The 16,713-nt window shown below is 36.8% G+C and overlaps 1 long non-coding RNA gene across 1 annotated transcript in view; it reads right to left on the bottom strand.

Annotated features, from left to right (window-relative positions):
- Positions 1-16,424, bottom strand: part of LOC111193782 (uncharacterized) — a 31,988-nt gene extending 15,564 nt beyond the window's left edge. Inside the window, exons 1-3 of the long non-coding RNA XR_002650724.2 lie at positions 16,275-16,424; positions 15,671-15,755; positions 14,860-14,940 (exon numbers count right to left, since the gene is read on the bottom strand). This is a non-coding gene — a long non-coding RNA (uncharacterized LOC111193782). The remainder of the gene's footprint in view (positions 1-14,859; positions 14,941-15,670; positions 15,756-16,274) is intronic.
- Between the last annotated feature and the right edge of the window lie 289 nt (positions 16,425-16,713).

Raw genomic sequence — 16,713 nt, 5'->3', positions numbered from 1 at the left:
TATGATTATTTAAAAATGTGTTGCATTGTAAAGGATATAAATGCCTTGTTATGCTATACTATTATCATTAAGTCAGTGACATTTAAATGTAAATTTTCCTACAATTACAATAATATCGTATATCGCAATAATTTTTGGCGATGATATATCCGCCACAAAAAAATGCTATCGTGACAGGCCTAGCTCATGCACTAATTCACTATTGTTTATCATTGTTTGTGAAAGTAAAAACTGTTAGAATTTCACTGCAGAAATCTAGTTTGGGCTATATGGCATTCATTTAAAGTTACATTTAATATAAAAACTAATCAGAACAAAAGTGGTAGGGTGAGTAGGGTAGTATAAATATTGTGTTTTATTATTTTTTTTTTTTCAGATGACTGGCCTTGAGAGTGTAACTGATTCTGGGTTTTATTTATATTTAATGCAATAAAAGAGAGATGCGGAAAGGCTTGTTGTGACACTTCAAGAAACGAAGGGGACATGTCACGTATGGTATGGAGTGGCCTTCACTCATATCAAGTGCAAGCACAGGTGCATGGGGGAGACAAAGCTGTTAACTACACTGTAACAAGCATTAGTGATGTTCTAACAGTAAATTACTCTTACAATCAAATGCAGAACACTGCTGTAAATATAGCACACTCATGTGAGAGCTTCCCAGTAAAGGTAATTAACTACCAATAGCTTCTTAGTGAGGGACACTTTTAATTTGAAGAGGTGTTTTGTCATATTATTTTTGTTTAAAAACAATTCAATACTTGTTCATAAACAGGTAGTTTGATATTTTGTGTAAATTTAATTCAATAAAAATGTAAATCTTTCCTACTGGTTACTGGAAATGTATTTGCATAATGGTCATACCACACCCCTCCAACCCCAAATCACCATCTGTGTGTAGTCTTGCCCACCATGACTACATGTAATCATTAACTGCCTGGCCACAGTGTTGTAGGGAATAACAGCAAGTTGCCATTTCCTTTATTGCAAAAAAGTTACTTTGCACTGGATGTAACAGGGAATGTCTATGTCCAATTTTATTCAACAAATATCTATTCAAAATAGGGGGTGAACTCTACACAAATTAGGGGTGGGTGATATGGCCCTAAAATAATAATTTCTATAATAATATTTCATGTTAATTTCACGATAACGATACTCTTGTCGATATGACAAAACACTGAATTAAATAAACGCTTTTAAAAAAAATAAATATTATTACTGCATATGATATGATACGGCACACCCCTAACTGAGATTTAAGAGAAAAAAAATCAAGATTTTATCAGATTTGTAACAGAAGCAACTGATCCAGAATGTCATGATACTAATATTGCACTCCAAAATCTCCATTTATGCAGGATTAAAGTAAAATAAATGCTACTGAAATAATCTGTCTCTAGTAGATTTATAATGGGAAATGAGAACTATATGAATGTTTCTTTTGCTAAAAACAGTAAAAAAAAGTAGTAGCCTGCTGTGATAATTGATAATGAGGGGTGGGTGATATGGCACAATACTTCAGTGTATAATATTGTTCATGATATTCAAAAATGCTGGCGATATTATTGCGTAGCATACGATATGGCACACCCCTACTGTGTATCCTGTGTGTGTTTGGTGCAATGGTTGTGCATTTCCTTAAACATTACTCCCATACACACACAAAAGGCTAGGGGCAGTGTAGCACTCAGCAGTAGCAATGTGACAAAGTTTTGAAGAACAGCTACCAGCATCTGTATAATGTGTCAAATTTTAATGAGATAACAGCAAAAAAAGATATTGTCTCTAAATCAATCACTGAAAAAAAAAAAGTTACATAAGGCAGCGATAAGCATTGTTGTTCTTGGAGACAGATTTGTGCCCTCGCTGTCACTGTGCTGCTGTGCTTTATTCAATATAGTTTTTATACACGGCTCACCTGTGAGACCCAAGGGAGTGGTGACTGGGCTTCAGGAGAGGATGTGACAGAGTGCCAAAGCTCATTAGTAGAGCATCTCTGCATCCACTAACCAGGCCTGCAAATGGAGAAGGAGGAGTAGGAAGAAGAGGAGGAGGAGGAGGAGGAGAAGGAGGCTCTGACAGAGGCTCTGCATGTAAGTTATCCTTGCAGACATAATAAGGGTAATGAAGGGAAAGGCCAGGGGATGTTCACTTTGCTGAAGAGAACTCTCTGCCCACAGTCAAAACCTCTTGAGCAGCCTGAGGTTATGTTGCAGATGTTCCAAAAACTTGACTGGATTTACTGACATTTACCTCAAGCTACAGTTCTTTTAGCTTTATAAAAATGCTTTTTAAAATAACCTCTAGTGCCTCTTCTAGTCTAAATATGAACAACAACAACACCACAAACAAGAAACAGGATAGAAACAGGAAACAGAAAAAGGGTAGGTGATTCTTATGCATGTGAATAGAGGCTCCCTGATGCCCATAAATTGGGGCTACACGATATATCGTTTACGCATAGTCATCGCGATGTGCGCATGCACAATAGTCACATAGCAGGACGTGCGATGTCACTTAAGGCAATTAAATCAAACATCATGTTGAAATGTTTTGATTCTTGACACAAGTAGAAGATACACATCACTGTCTCTGTGTCTGTGTGAGTGACAGGCTGCTGCTGCCTGAGAAGCGCGAGGGGGAGAAGGAGCAGGGGGGTGGGTGTTGGGGGGTGTTAGGATTTAATGCTTCCTCTGACACATGTGAATTCAGCCACCGCTTCTTTTCGAGCTGCTACTGATGCAGTATTGCGAAGTAGCATCACAGTGCGCTCGTAGGAAAACACAGCGACTCAGTTCCGACACTTCAGCTCACAGACGCATTGTGCTGCAGGCATCACCTTTTAGTGATGTGGGGAGAGGGCACCATCTACCCACCTGGAGGGAGCAGGGCCAGGGCAGCTTGATGGCAAAGCTGTTTATTTACCTTTTAAAAAGCCATTTAGATGCCTGATCAAAGAGCCCAAAGTGTCTTCTTTATCTTACAGCGCGCTGGTTAATTATTTTAAGATGATGACGTTGTCTAAACAAACTTTACTTTTTTTCTTGCTTTTTTTTTGCCATATAGGGCCCATATTGGAGACTTAACTCTAAGACTCATGGTTCTCAGTCTGAGGAGACAACATGAAAGCATGCTTAAAATGTGAGAGTAGACTGTTCAGCACAGGATTACACTTAACTAATTAATACACTGGTTTCTTATCATCTAAGATTATTGTTTCATAATGTATAAAAATTGTTAAGCAGTTTATTCACTAAAAACATTTTTTACTCGTTTTCAAACTAACAATGATAGCAAGATTACAGGAAAAATAATGGCTTTGTGGGACATTAAATAAATTATGTCATTATCTAAGGAAACACTTTGTTGTGTAATAATGACGTGAGAACCTCTTTCTGGAGAAAACAAATGAAAATGTCTTCTTATCACAAATAAATATGAGAATCTGGCCAACTGTAGAGAGAAGGAACAGCTAAAAATAATGAATAAATTCTTAGAGAGATACAAAGTGAGCCAGATGACAAATGGGCAGAGCTGATATGACAAGACAAGGTAGATATAGAGAAAGGTTGGAGTTTGGGTTGGAAAACAATCATTTTGGACAATTTCTATGGGCTCAGCTAAATAACTATATATACAGCTCTGGGGGAAAAAAAATAAGAGACCACTTAAAAATGATGAGTTTCTTTGATTTTATCAAATTGAAAACCTCTGGAATATAATCAAGAGGAAGATGGATGATCACAAGCCATCAAACCAAGCTGAACTGCTTGATTTTTTGCACCAGGAGGGGCATAAAGTTATCCAAAAGCAGTGTGTAAGACTGGTGGAGGAGAACAAGCCAAGATGCATGAAAACTGATTATTTCAGCCATTTCTCATTTTCTGCAAATAAATGCTCTAAATGACAATATTTTTATTTGGAATTTGGGAGAAAAGATGTCTGTAATTTACAGAATAAATCAACAAATGTTCATTTTATTCAAACATATACCTATAAATAGCAAAATCAGAGAAACTGATTCAGAAACTAAAGTTTCTCTAAATTGTTTTTCAGAGCTGTATATATAAGAAATAAAGGTCAGTCAATGCAAAACATTTCAAAAACTCTGACAGTATCTTAAAGTGCAGTCTCAAAGACCATCAAAAACATTATGATGAAACTGGATCTCATCAGGACCGCCCCATGAAAAGGAAGAGTAAGGGTTGCACAGGATAAAGTTCATAGTTACCAGCCTTAGAAACCGCTAGTTAACGAGTACCCCAGATAAGAGACACCTAAATATATACAAATATATAAAGGTTGGGTAATAGACACCACACTTTTTAAGATCACCCTAAATTTGGGAGATTTTATACAAATAGCAACTGTTCATATTGTTATGTCACCTGTATTTGAAACATGTCTGAATGTTGCCTAGTCAGACAGAATTCTGAGGCAGGAAGGCAGTCAGTCATGTGTGAATCAAAGGGTAGTTATCTAAGGCTAACATCTACTGATAACAGAGCTAAACACTAATATCGAGCAGTGAGATGTCCATAATTTGACAACGACTTTTTTTCCATACGTTTTTGATACAGAGACCTTCTTCACTACAATGCCTTCTAAACATGACCATGGCTTCAAGTCAGATTTCATTGCATTTCGTACACAGAGGTCTTAAATCTTGTATACCCTTTTGTGGTAGCCATACTTAAGCTGTTCAGCTTTGGATAATAGAGACAAAACTTAAAAAAGTAGCTTTTATTATTCTAGTCTACAGTACTATTTTTTAATATAATGAAAAATAAGGTGCAAAACATCTTAACAGGTCCTTCATTTTTGTTTCTGCAAGGTAACAGAGTCCTCTGCATTCTTGGTATTAAGAAATACCCTTGGTGCACCATCTTGACATATGTGTTATTTTTTTTGTTTGTTTGTTGGTTTCTGTGCTTTTGTGTGTTGAGGTTGTGTTTCTCAGTTTTAGACACAGCCGGACACGTCTCTATGGGAACACACTCTATCTCGATGCCCCACCATGTGGTGCCAGACTGAAGCAATCAATCTTCCGATCCCATCAGGCCGAGCAGAAATCAGATCTATTAGAGAGTACAGAGCAGAAATCCAACCCCCGGCTAAGGCTGTCAACGCAGCCCTGGATAAGAGAAGGAAGAAACAAAATCTAATAATTGAGCCTAAAATGGCTCTTTATACCAGAAGGCACAGGTTTTCCCAGACAGAGGAGAAAAGGGAGGATGTTTAGAAGAATTACACAACCTCTGGATGTCCTACTTGACCGCACTGAAATTTAATCAAGTGGCAAACATTTGAATATACTTGTTCTTTATAATTTCACTAATGCCTAGCCCATACTAAATGATTTTAAGATTCTTTTTTTTATATATATAATTTTCCCATTTTCTCCATAATTTACAAGGCCAATTACCCAACCCAGTTATAAAGACTCCCCCTATCACTAGTGATGCCCCAACAACAGGAGGGTGAAGACTAGCACCCTCTGATACAGGTGAAGTCAGCCACCACCTCTTTTCCAGCTGCTGCTGATGCAGCACTGCAGAGTAGCATCACAGCGTGCTCGGAGGAAAGCGCAGTGACTCGGTTCCGATACATCAGCTCACAGACGCTTGTGCTGATTGACATCACCCTTTGGAGTGATGTGGGGAGAGAGCGTCATCTACCCACCCAAAGAGAGCAAGGCCAATTGTGTTCTCTCAGGGCTCCAGTGACCGATAACAAGCTACATAAACAGGATTCGAACCAGCTGTATGTAAAAAGCGGTGGATGACAGTGAAACCATAACTATGTTGGTTATGAGTTATTTTTGCTCAGAAAAGGCCCAAAAAACGCAATGTGTAAAAAAATTATAAAACCACAGCTGAAAATAAGCAGTCAACAGGGCTTATAGCTTGCTGCATACTGCAAAGTGAGCTTGAAGAAAATACACACATACAAACTATATACTGTAGTTACAGTATCCAACAAAAGTGATTACACCCCTCCCATTTCTAATAATACAAGTTTTATTTTTTTTTTTTATATGGAAAAAGATACATAAGAAAAAATATATATATAAAGATGGCTTGTACCGCAAAACAGAGTCTAAACATAACTCAACACACAGCCATTCATGTCTAAATATCTGGCAACACACGTGAGAACACCTCAAAGTGAACATGTCCAAATTATGACCTATTATGTCATTGTTCTTCCCTGGTAATGTGAGTCATTATGGGTACAAGCAGGGCTGTTAAATTTTGTGTTTTGGGTTCAATTCTCTGATACTGGCCCCTGGATATTTGTAGCATGGCACTTCATGGCAAATAATTCTATTAGGATCTGAGAAACAGAATATTCGCTCTCCTTCTTATGGCCCAGGGTATAAGAAGATTGCTAGCACTCTAAAACTGAGCTAAGGTCAAATAGCAGTTTTCCCAGAACATTGATCACTCAAAACAGGCCTCCCCTGGGTCCACCAAAGAAGTTGAGTCAACGGGTTTATGTCATATCCAGTGGCTGGCTCCAAAACAATAGATGCATGAGTGCTGCCAGTATTGCTGCAGAGTTTGATGAAGTGTGAGGTCAGCGTGCATTGCTCAGGCCATACGCTGTACACTGTTTTAACACTGTCTGCATGGCAGTCATCCCGGAAGTGAGCCTCTTCTAAAGCTGACGCACAAGAAAGCCCGCAAACAGCAGTTTGTGTGGCCAAGATGGTGCAAGCATGGTGGTGGTAGCATCATGGTATGGGACTGCAGGAGTGTTGCTGGCACTGGGAGCTGAATTCCAACATGTTTTAAGACTTTTTGAGACATTCTGAAACAAAATATTAACCCCTCCCTTGGAAAACTGGGACGCATGTCAGTTTTACAACACAATAATGACCCCAAACACTCCTCCAAGATGACAACTGCCTTGCTGAGGAAGCTGAAGGTAAAGGTGATGGACTGGCACGGACATGCATGCCTCCAGATCTTAACCCAATTGAGAACCTCTGGGGCATCCTCAATCATAAGGCAAAGGAGCAAAAGGTGTCTAACATCCCCCACCACCAGCTTTGTGATGTCTTAATGTAGGAGTAGCAACCAGTGCAGATTTGGCGAATTCCATGACCAACACGATTAAGGTAGTGCTAGATAATAATGACGGTCATTTCTATAGTGTTGATTCTTCCCATTATCTGGAAAAAACTTTTTTGATTAGCCTGAATTTGGAAGACATTTTGCAGTTGCAGGGAAAATAAAAAAAATGGCTTAATTATCTTGTACTGTGGGCCATGATAAGGCATTTTAAAGTCTTAGATTTTTTAAATCATAACTTATGTTTTTTTTTTTTTTTACTTTTTACAGTCAACGAGTTTATGCATTGCCTCTTTTGTAAAGTATAATAAGGCCTCTGTAATCACATATTGTTATAAAAGTGAGTCAACGGTTTCCTGTGTACCGTACAATGAATTATTCACACAATGAAACTCATTCACCATAGTTTTATTGTGGATTGTATTAAAAGGTAAAAGGGAGTCAGAAGCTCTAGGGAGTGCTGTATTGTGTTCTTCAAGGTAAGCACACACGCTAGAGCATAAAGATGTATGTAACTGGCCTTTACATGTTGTGCAATGTCTGTTTACTGTACGGTTCTCAAGGCTAAAGAAACTCGCCCACTACAGAAGTACATGTTTCAAAAGTAGCTTGAAACCAAACGCTATGAGAAGCAATTCAAAAGAAAAGTAGTCTTCTTGTAATTTCTGTAATTTTTTTCTCAAAGGTCTCTTTGTCCAGTGTTTAGTGGAGATGTAAACACCACTTACTGCACATTTCTACAATTGTCTTTCCATTTTCCAGAAATGCTTTGGAAATAGAATGAGATACATAGATAGAGCAGCAACATATAAACCCAAGGTCATGTCCAATGCCTGTAAGAGTAATGTCCAACAAAGCCACAACATCCAAGAAGGTCCAAGAAGACCACCAAAGGGTAGTTAGTTATGCCAACCTTATTACTACAGCAACCCACGCAGATACGTTTGTGATATCTGGATATGCCAGCGTAAAAGGACTTTTCTAGATGGTTTAAACTCAATAAATCAAATTACAGGAAATAGACATCATATATCATTAGCCTTTGAACAACACAAAAGAAAAAAAAAGAAACAGTGTTGTGCCAAAATACATAGATGATTATGCCCATGATTCCTATATCTACTGTAACTGTAGATTATCGCTTATTTTTAAACAGAAATAAAAGCAGTCTGAGGATAGTTCTGCCGTGTGATGTGCCTGTCCACAAAGCAAAGTCGAATTCTGCCAGTGAGGCAGAATTCTCCACAACACCTGCAAAAAAGGCAACTCGCCACAGCCCACAGCCTATAGGTGAAGATGACAGGACATAGCAAGTTCTTTAGTCCACTCACTAAACTGCAATGTGAAACCTAAACTAGCTGGATAACATTTATTCAGTGTAACAAACACTGAAATTTGGGCCAGGCTCTGGTTTTGACTTTTAACTGTGATATGTTTGGTGTCTAAATTCTGCATCCTCACTTCTTCAGCACTGTAACGCTGACAATGCGCTAGGTCAACGGTTCCAATGCTTTAGGTCAATGGAACCATGGGCAGGACTCTCAGTTCTTCCCATTTAGTGGTTTCCTGCTTTACCACAATACTGTAAATTCAGAAAGGGCTCGTCAACCAATAAGAATGTCCTCCAGGAGCAAGGTTTGGAACCACAACTCTGGAGTACCTTGTAGATTCTTCCTTATTGTCTTCAACCTGGATCATTGAACGCAAATTATAAAGTGAGGTCAATAGTGAGTTCACTGTTCCCTTAAGACTTCCAGAAAAAAATGTTAATCATATGGGTCTTGCAGTTTAATTAATTTGAAGTGTATGATTCATTCTGTCGCTGTGTGACCGTTGTACAGATTTTCGCAGACTGTTTCGTATTTTCTTGAAGTGCAGAATGAGTGCCCCAAGTCTTTGAGTGTTTGCCCAGAGTAAGATTCATTTTACCTGTATATCAAAGCCAGAGACCTGCATTGCATCCACTCCACCAGTGCTGTTGCTGAGGCCGGGTTACGGGAGCTTTCATACAGGTCAGTATTATGTTTTAGAAAGACCATCTCATAAATATTAATGTTGGGTCATCCTTTAAAAGTCCTGGGGTAAGTGCTTGGTACTCAGTGTACCTCCTTATGACTGACCTCTTTTCCATCCATATTTCTGGCTTAGAGTGCAGAACGCAAAGTTTGTCTATATATAAAAAAAGGAACCATATTTACTCTGTTTTTGAAAGCTCAGTATAGATAAACAAATGTTAATTGTAAATTCAAACGATTATCAGTGGTAAAAAGTAATAGACACCATTTATCTTATTAAATTATCATAGCTTGGTGTTGAATTAGCAAAGGTAAAATTTGCTTTTGTTATTGCTTCATTATAAAATGCAAGTGATTCATTCCGTCATGTAAATTAATGTTAAAGGTCACAGTCTGGTGGGTATTTTAGCAAACAACCACAGTACAGGGAAATGTAAAAATTTAAATGAATGTGCATTTTTATTAGTGTGTGAGTGCGTGTGTGTGAGTGCGTGTGTGTGAGTGCGTGTGTGTGAGTGCGTGTGAGTGCGTGCGTGTGAGTGCGTGTGTGTGAGTGCGTGTGTGTGAGTGCGTGTGTGTGAGTGCGTGTGTGTGAGTGCGTGTGTGTGAGTGCGTGTGTGTGAGTGCGTGTGTGTGAGTGCGTGTGTGCGCGTGTGTGTGCGTGTGTGTGCGTGTGTGTGCGTGTGTGAGGTTAGGGGGAAGCTAAACAGTTTTGTTAAATTCTGTTACCAATCCTTTTCAATATGACTGTATTAGATGTATTTCTGCCATGTTGTTCCTTAATAAAAACATAAATCAAACTTAGGCTATGTTGAAGGTGCCATGGAATACATTTATTGAGTCTATATAGCAGCTGTGTGACTTGGTTGGGGAAAATGTCCAATGCCACAGCACATTTAATGTGGTTTGAAAATAATACACTTCCAAACACTAAATCTTAGCAAGTGAAATGATCTAATTTCAAGGCAATACATTTAAGGATGAATTATATTTCCTATATTTCCTTACATTTAGGAATAATGGTCTTAATCAGTCTTACTTAGAATTTTCACTTTATTTTATGCTATTCAAACTTAAAATAAGCACAAAAAGTCACAGATCCTGTTATTATGATTTATTGTGTCTAAATTAAAGTTTCATTTCACTCTTTTAGTGATTTTGCGATTGGTTATTTTAAGAAATCTTTTTTGCATAATATAAGCATATACAGCTCTGGAAAAAAATAAAAGACCACCTAAAAATGATGGGTTTCTTTTTTTTGCACCAGAAGTGGCATAAAGTTATCCAAAAGCAGTGTGTAAGACTTGTAGAGGAGAACATGCCAAGATGCATGAAAACTTTGGTTAAAAACCAGGATTATTCTACCAAATATTGATTTCCTAACTCTCAAAACTTTATGAATATAAACTTGTTTTTTTTTTTGTTTTGTTTTTTTACATTATTTGAGGTCTGAAAGCTCTGCTCCTTTATTTTTAGCCATTTCTCATTTTCTGCAAATAAATGCTCTAAATGACAATGTTTTTGGAATTTGGGAGAAATATTGTCTGTAGTTTATAGAATAAAACAAAAATGATCATTTTACGCAAACATAAACCTATAAATAGTAAAAACTGAAACGTTCTCTCTTACATTTTTTTTTAGAAACAAAGAGATTTAGTCAAGATATTTACTTTTGATAGTTACAGTTTGATGGTTTGGAATTGACCCATATTACAGCTCTGTTTTGATTATGCTGGATTTTCTTAATCCAACATAATTTAATACAATTACTCCAACATTACTTGCACATGTTTTTTTAGTGATTTAAATTTAATTAAATGATCTTCCATATTAAGCAGCTTCAATCAGTAATGAGCACCACTAAATTTGTCGTTTTCATATTTCCTCAAGTCTTGATTTAGCATAGTCTCGAGTCTCAAATCATCATCTGTAATGACTCAAGCTGAGTTCAAGTACCAGACAAGAGTCTCTATCTTTGATAAATGCTAAATGGGTGACTCATGCACTCAGCACCTAGAATGTGCACCACAGACTGTGTGAAATTAAAAAATAAATAAATAAATAAATGGGAAAGATGGGACATCAGATACAGTGGGATAAATATGCTGTGTTGCTCTATGAGTGACAGGAGCCACACAAACCTTGAGGAAGAAACTTTGGGAGAAACCAAGGCTCATCCTCTTCTGGTCAGTCTACTTATCAACAAATGATAAAAAAAAAAACTCATTATACATCCACATAGGTCCAATATATCCAAGTGAATGGCCACTCAAGCAATAGAAGCTATTAAAAAAATTCTAGTTAGTCCATGTAAACTTCGGTAGCTGGTCTGTTGTGTGACAGGGAAGCCTGACTTCCACAGACAAATGACAGGAGAACCTGAGGGTTAAACCTCAACTTAGGGTTTACTCCAGTACAGACTGATTAATTAGTTTATGAACTTTTGTGAAGAGAATTTCCCTCTTGCTTTGGTTTGTTTTCACACAAGGGAAACCCCAAGTGCACTCAAAATGCATCTCAACAAACAGTATAAGGACATTCTTTTGGCTTATTGGTCAGAACTGTTTGAGGCAGGAGCAAGAAAGTAAATACAGAAAGAAGTACTACTCCTGTGTTCTCTGCATTTTACCATAGAACAACTGCTCCAGAGTTTGCTTTGCTCAATATATTGCAAGACAATTTTCTACAATACTTCACTGAATCTGTGTTAAATAATCAAATACCAAGAATTATGGATTTATTGGTGTCAGTTTCACAGAAATTAGCAACAAATATTATACACTGCAGGTTTACCCTATTCATGGGGTGAGTGTTACCATGTACTGTAATGAAGTCAAATTGGGGGCAGAGTCTTAGGGAATTTAGAGGCCCTATGCTTCAATAAAAATATTAATAATTGCTGCCATGGATCGATAATGAATTTCAAACAAAAGCGATAAAATGTCATAATATCGATATTTTGTCCCACCCCTAGTACATACATGCAATAGATACCAGCCACTGTCTACCAGCGGAAGCAAAACGCCTAAGCTCTACTGTAGAATTTCAGGATACACACACTTTGCTAGAAGAATACAGGTTTAGGGGGCAAGTACTGCTCTGTTGGCTCTTTTGATCATAGCTGATAGGAAAGTCTCCTGCTTTCTCGGCTGCATCACAGTAACAAGTTATTTGCATAGCCATGACTAAAACATATTTCAATCACAAAGGCTTATCGTTTATGAACATGTATTGGGTAATTGCAGTGGAGGGAAATGAGACTGGTACTGCCTCAGCCTAATTGGATTTCTTATCAGGATATCAAGTATACAAAGAAACAATACAATATTGTGGGTTGTGGGTGTTGAATTTATTATGAACGGCTTGAATATTTCAGTAAGCCCTCTGAATCAAACGCTGCAGGCAAAATGCCATAGCTTATCAGAAGAAATTATATAGACCAAAATGATACACTAGACGTGTAATCTATTTATTCTCCACAAAGATTGTAGGATCTTTAGAATCTCCTGAATTCCACTAGAGGGTTCTCAGTAGAGCTGTAAATGATGGACTATGGTGCTTTAAAACACTGAAATCTTAAATTTAGATCACAAAGAAGTGATCACCAGGTATAAAAATAAGACATGATGTTATCACTGTACTTCTGATCATAGTTTTTATGTGCTGTCGCCTTCATTTATTCATACTGAAATATCTAGTGCAGCTTGTTGTACTCCCAAAATACACTGTATAATGTGGCTGATGTGGCGCAGTGGATAACTCCACTGCCTGCTAGTGAGCTTTCACATCATGTGGGAGACTGGGGTTCAATTTTCGGTCTGGGGGACTATGCTGGACCACACCAACAAGAGTCCTTGGGCAAGACTCCTAACACTACATGGCCCACCTCTGTAACGGTACATGTCCACTGGCACCTAAGCCCCGATGCATCCTATTTATTTCAATGCAGAGAGCCGCCGCATTGCATTGAATGCAGCCCCGCCCTCTGGTGAAAAAGTTCAGCAGAACTCAACTTCATTCATTCATTCATTCATTCATCAACTTCACTTAGCTTCGCTGCATCCAGCCAATCAGGGAAGAGCAGGCTGCGATGCCACACACATACAAGCCTCAAACACAGCCACCTTTTAACCACAGAAGAGAAGCTGAAAATGGTGGAATATGGATTTATAGAACTATAGATTACAGTGAGGTTTTCTAAAAAAGTTAAATCTTAAACTTATGATTCTTTACTTGTAGCTTTATTTGAATTCAAAAACATTACGGACACGCCCACACGTGGCAAGCCGAGAGATTTGGCACGACAACATGCGTTGCAGAAAAGTGCCAGTGGACATGTCCCATAACAGGAACAACCTTAATCACTCTGGAAAGAGCTACAAAATAACCTGAGTATCTTACATAGGCTACATCATGCTGAAAGAAATGAGAGCTCGAAAAAAAAAAAACAGAAACAAAATCTCTTAGATGTCTCTCACAGCATGTACTTTTAGTTCAAATCTAAAGCCATAAAGTTTCACATTTTCAAAGTTTAACTGTTGTGTCAGAACACAGTTCTGTTAACATGTTCACTATAGAAGAAAAAAAACAAGTTTCATCTTTGTGCCATTGAGTTTTTGAAGGTCGTAGACAAATATTCAAAGCTAAACAGTTAAATAACTACAGAAAACCACCTATATTGATCTTCTGACAACTGAAAAGAAGAAGAAAGTATAGAAACCTGAAAGGCGATTGCAATATTGACATAGAAAAAGTGTACAAAGGCGCCATATATAAGAACCCTCTATAGAGGGTTCTTTGAGCGATAGAAGACTAGAGTAGAAGACTAAAGAAACTTATTTAAAGAGTAACCTTTTTTTTGTATCAAAGCAGTTCAGCTCAAGGCTTTATTTATTATATTTTCCTCTGCTATGAGGGCAAAGTCACGTACAGTGATGAACATCACTTAAACTAGAAGTAGCAACAGTGCTGTGTGTAGTGCACTCCTGATTTAATCTGCGTCGCTCTTTAAACAGGGTAAGTGTAGCACACACTGCAACAACAGGCATATTTATTTATCTCTCGAGATGACAGAAAAAAAATCCTCATTGTGACCTGTTATGTTAAGTTATGAGCATTAAATCTCATTTGTGGAGTTTTATTTTTTTATATTTAGTGATAACAAATTATATCTCGAGATGACAGAAAAAAAATCCTCATTGTGACCTGTTATGTTAAGTTATGAGCATTAAATCTCATTTGTGGAGTTTTATTTTTTTATATTTAGTGATAACAAATTATACAGTATACTACAGTAAAACTAAAGTAAAAATTATGTAGCCAATTTTTAGTAGTCATTAAAGCTTCATATTTAAAACAAATTAAATTAAATGTCTATTTTATGTGTATTTGATCAAATTATTGTAATGAATAATAGTGTGTAGCATAAAAATGTCTTTAAATATTATAATATTTAAAAATTAAATATTAATATTATAACCCCAACCTTGCATCAACTATTTTGCAGCATTTTGAACTAATGGTCATTAACTATTAGTAAAGAAACTATAAAAAAAAAAGTCTCAAGTAAAATCTTCAAAATATTAAGAACACTATTTGAACAAAATGTACTGGGACACCTGCACAATCGTTATTCTACTCAAGGCTTTTTAATAAAATTTGGAACTTTGCTGTGAGGATTTGATAGCATTTAGATCACTGGCTGGCCATTCCACACATCAACCCTCAACTCCCACCACTTTAAACTTGATTTTAGAGTTTCTTACCTTCATTCAGTTTCAGTGGTGTCTCATGTGTGTCCACTTTTAACAAGGTTGTTTTCCTTTTTTTTCAGGGGGTTCAATCACCTTTAAAAGTGAAAACAAAAATTTGTGTTTCAAACAGTAGAGGTGCGTCTCTGATAAGCTTTAAAAAGTATATACAGGAGTCTCCTCTTGTAAATAAGCTGGAATTTTGTGTAAAATGTAAATAAATGTAAAATAAAACTGAATTTTGAAGGCTTTCACACCTACCTGGTTTGTACAGTTTTATTTGTTTATGTTTAGTGATAACAAATCATAAAGTAAAGTAATAATTATGTAGCCAATTCATTAGTAGTCATTAAAGCTTAATATTTTAAACAAATTCAATTAAATGTGTATTTTATATGTATTTGATAAAAATATAGTAATAAATAATAGTGTGTAGCATTAAAATGTCTTTAAATATTATATTAATATGATAATCCCAGCCAAACATCAACTATTCTGCAGCAATTTGAGCTAGAGGTCATTTATGATTAGTAAAAAAACTATTAAAAAAATGAGAAACATTCGTAAAATTGTTGAATGTTGATAGAGGACAAACAAGCACAAAACAAGGCTAATGTCTCAAGTAAAATCTTCAAAATATTAAGAACACTATTTGAACAAAAAGTACTGGGACACCTGCACAATCATTATTTCGGCTACTCAAGGATGTCTAATAAAATTTGGACCATTGCTGTGAGGATTTGATAGCATTTAGATCACTGGCTGGTCATTCCACACCTCAACCCTCAACTCCCACCACTTTAAACTTGATTTATGAGTTTCTTACCTTCATTCAGTCTCATGACAGTGGTGTCTCATGTGTGTCCACTTTTAACAAGGCTGTTTTCCTTTTTCTCAGGGGGTTCAATCACCTTTAAAAGTGAAAACAAAAAGTTGTGTTTCTGTTGTTATTATAAACAGTAGAGGTGCGTCTCTGGTAAGCTTTAAAAATTAGATGCAGAAGTCTCATCTTGTAAATAAGCTGCAGATTTGTGTAAAATGTAAATAAATGTAAAATAAAACTGCATTTTGGAGGCTTTTACACCTACCTGGTTTGGTCCAGACTTTCAGACTTTTTAGAAGTAAACTAGCAGTTGTGAATGGGGCCGTGAACCACGTGGGTCACAGCGGTTTGGACACAAACACTTATGTTGATTAATTTATTTACTGTGACAGTAGATTAACACTTATTTATAAACATAAATAAAAGGAATTTTATTCTGCTAATTTAAACCTATAATAAACCTACATTTATAGCTCTCCCTACACTTAACCTACAGCTCCAGCTTACTTAACTCACCACACCTGAATCTAATTAACCTGTAGCCTAAGCTTAAGCTTAAAAAGTAACCTACCCATAACCATAGCAGAACACTACTAGAAATGCTTACCTTTTCTTCACGAGTTTCCATCAGTACAGTCGATAAGCTTAAAGAGAAGGAACAGCAGGATAAATGCTGCTATTTGTTTGTATATCTGCAGCGGCAACACTGTTTCTCAGTAGTTTTCTCAGTACTTGGCTGAAAGGTTGTGTGCATTCGGCAAAACAGCGCCACAGGTGGACAGGAGCTGTAGCGCCTCATATTAAATGAATACATGCACATGTAATGGGTACATTTTTAGCCATATATACTAAATATAAATATAGACAGAGGTTTGGCAACTTGGGTTGGGGTTGCAACTTAATGTTAGTGTTAGAAGTTAATGTTATTGTTAGAAGTTAGGTTAGTGTTAGAAGTTAATGTTATTGTTAGAAGTTAGGTTAGTGTTAGAAGTTAATGTTATTGTTAGAAGTTGAGGTTATTGTTAGAACTAAGGTTAGGGTTAGAA

The sequence above is a fragment of the Astyanax mexicanus genome, chromosome 5 (assembly GCF_023375975.1).
Source record: "Astyanax mexicanus isolate ESR-SI-001 chromosome 5, AstMex3_surface, whole genome shotgun sequence".
NCBI classification, from domain to species: Eukaryota; Metazoa; Chordata; class Actinopteri; order Characiformes; family Acestrorhamphidae; genus Astyanax; species Astyanax mexicanus.
The sequence above is the reverse complement of the archived record's forward strand: the minus strand, read 5'-3'. Positions and strand labels throughout refer to the sequence as shown.